General features: G+C 51.1%; 1 long non-coding RNA gene across 1 annotated transcript in view; it reads left to right on the plus strand.

The window, feature by feature from the left end:
* LOC135113873 (uncharacterized) overlaps positions 1-1,700 on the plus strand; it is a 15,013-nt gene extending 13,313 nt beyond the window's left edge. The window contains exon 3 of the long non-coding RNA XR_010275097.1: positions 1,253-1,700. This is a non-coding gene — a long non-coding RNA (uncharacterized LOC135113873). The remainder of the gene's footprint in view (positions 1-1,252) is intronic.
* The last annotated feature ends 1,473 nt before the right edge of the window (positions 1,701-3,173 follow it).

Below are 3,173 nucleotides of genomic sequence, written 5' to 3' on the forward strand. Positions count from 1 at the left end.
CAGTAGCAGTAGCAACAGTAGCAGCAGCAGCAGAAGCAGCAGCAGTAGCAGAAGTATTAGTATTAGTAGTAGTAGTAGTAGTAATAGTAGTAGTAGTAGCAGGAGGAGGAGGAGGAGGAGGAGGAGGAGGAGGAGGAGGAGGAGGAGGAGAGTTAGTTAATTAGTGTCGCTATATATGTCTCGATCACAAATATCGATGGGAAGTGTTGACGGGCAGCAGTGTTACCTCAAGTTACTGAATCACAGCATCACTGAATCAGTATCAGAATCTACAGAAAAAATTCCTATATCCATACATCAGTAATTAACAAATTTTCTACAGGTCACTATTTATGTAATTTGTAAAACATCAAAATACCCAAATTACAATTTTAAATATAAACGTCTATATCGTGGGAGTCATTAAATACAAGCCTTAGTTGCACTCGTCGTACTGCTTCAAACATTCACACTACAAACTTTATCATTAGTGGGATCTTTTCTTACAGTAAAGTATCGCTGATGATGAACGTGCGTCTGTATCAAGTATTGCTTTAGTTGCCCACAGAGAATCGATGTATCAGTATTGCTCTAGACAATGTTCACTCCTAAATATACCGCAACATTCAAACTATTAACTTCAATATTAATGGCATCTTTTCTTACAGTAAAATGTAGCTGATGCTGAACGTGTATTAATATCACGTGTCGCTTTGGCTGCCTGCAGGGAATAGGTGTATCAGTGTTGCTGTAGGCAATGTTCAGTTATAGATGTACCGGTACTGCTTTAGGCAGCTTCGTGCCCCGCTGCCCACTGCTATTACTGGCCACACACTCCTTGACTGATTGAAAAAGAAGGGAAGGCGCCGCAACATCGCGGTCGTATGGCGCCGCTACAAAATTTTCAAAGCAACTAATTTAGAAGATTAAAACAGTGATAGTTATAACAAGATTTTGATAGTGTAAAATCACCAAAAAGGTCGACACATCAAAAGGAAATGAGATTAATCAGCGGGAAGTGAAGTGCTACAAATTAAGAAGGCTGGCATTTAAAGTCACACTCTTCATTGCGCCGAGTTTTGCTTTGAAATCCATTGCCAAAACACGGGAGAAGGAGAGGAGGAGCCACCCCATTTTGGCTGCCGTAGAAAACATATGCTTCGGCCATTTTGCAACTCCACACACACACACACACACACACACACACACACACACGCAAGCGCGCGTACAGTCAGCTATACAAACTATTCACATCACATTCTCTTTATTCCAGCAGTTCACGGGGCCGTACAGCACGTATTATTTGCACGCCCACATCCTAACACCCTCCGCCTACGTCCACTGTGCCCACGCCCACACCCCACCTGTGTCCCTCAACTGGCGTGCCCAAGAAGGTTCATCACGACCCTGTCAGGAAACGCTTAGGAGGACAGTCAGTGTGGGCACGTGAGGGGACCTTGGGTCATAAGAGGCCACGCAAGACTCCTGGCGTGGCCTTGGCTTGAGTAATGACCTTTGTTTACTACAGATGTGCTCCACATCAAGGCGGTAATCAATATGACGTAAGTTTAATGATAGATTCCACCACAAGTGTCTATGTAATGAGTGTTGCAATCACTCTAACTCTTCCAATGCACGAGACAATTGGAAAATAAATGAGTAAGTTCTTATTATCAGGTTAACAAAACCGTTGCATTATGACGAAAGATTGAAAGAAGGAGTACTTTTGAAAGATGGGAACAAGAGGGGGAGGGGAGAAGAGATGGGGCGGGGAAGGGCTATGCGCAATGACGGCGACGCATCACCACACCACGACCACCACCACCACCACCACCACCGCCGCCGCCGCGCCGCCGCCGCCGCCGCCGCCGCCGCCTCCACGGTAGTTCTCGTCTCGCCCACCAGATGCCACCCTGTGATACGCCGCCTCTGTCTTGACGCCCCGCCATGGCCCTGCACCGCCTGCCTGCCAAGGCCTGTTGGTGACACGACGGCGAGAGGATCACGCCTCGCTGAAGGAGGAACAGTGACAGCTGGGGAGGAGTCCGCGGCACAGGCAGGAGGAAAGGCAAGACCGCTGCGTCCCGCCACACCGCCGCCGCACCGCCCGACTCCCAGACGCCCGAAGGAACACCTCCCGCAGTGCCAGAGAGAGGTGCTGAGTGTGTGCTGAGTGTGCTGTGTGTGGTGCAGCCTTCGACGCTCAAGCACCTCTTTACAGCAGCCGTGTGTGTGACAGTGACAGAAGGCGATGTGCAGAACGTGTCAGTGTGTGCGTGTGAATCGCGGCGGGTGTGCGCTGGCCAGTGCCTACACCCGCTGACCAAGAAACACCACACACCACTTGCCACCACCTGGGGGAAACACGGCCCTGTCCTTGGGTATCGCGAGGTGCCACGAGGGTTGGGTAGAGGCGGCGTGCGGGGGGACACAGCAAGCAACCTTCCTCGTGCCCCGCTCGTTTGTCCTGTTCTTGACCACTCACGCCCTCACGCCCTCCCGCTACGCATTCACAAAACACCTAAACACTAAAATCTTCACGGGATGCTACCACGCCAGCATACCGCCTTGAGGAAACACGCCGACACTACCCACAATGCCGCCGCGTCCTCACCCATCTCTCCTTCAATACTCCTGCTTCCGTCAAGTCTTCAGGTCAAAGTGAGTCCTTCCCTGCCTGTTCCTTGTCGGCCCCCGCGTCAGTGCACAGGTCAAAGTACAGAGGGTCAGTTACGTGGGGAGGGAGCGACGGGGAGCAATGGGAGAATGGGAGGATTGTTGAAGGAAGGGACAGATGAGCAGGTTAAGAGCGCCTCAAAGCCTGGCCTGGGAGCGTTGAAGTCTCTGTCACAGAATGAGAGGGAGAGTGAGCGAGGGGAGATGCAGGGTGTGCTAGTGGGAGGGTTTGTGTTGCACTGCTCTCGTGTGGCGGTGAGGGGCGAGGTGGGGTGAAGAATGAGGCAGTGTGGACGACCATCAACTGTTGAACAATCCTTTCTTCAGATTAGGGAAAAGACTCGAACTTAAGATGTCCACCACATAACTCTTTTCCTCCTTAATCTGCACCTGTTCTTCCTTATCCTCCTCCTCCTCCTCCTCCTCCTCCTCCTCCTCCTCCTCCTCCTCCTCCTCTTTCTCCTGCTCCTCCTCCTTCTCAGTCAGCTGAAGTGACCACCACCTGCTCCACCTACTCC

This window comes from Scylla paramamosain, chromosome 26 (assembly GCF_035594125.1).
Source record: "Scylla paramamosain isolate STU-SP2022 chromosome 26, ASM3559412v1, whole genome shotgun sequence".
NCBI lineage: Eukaryota > Metazoa > Arthropoda > Malacostraca > Decapoda > Portunidae > Scylla > Scylla paramamosain.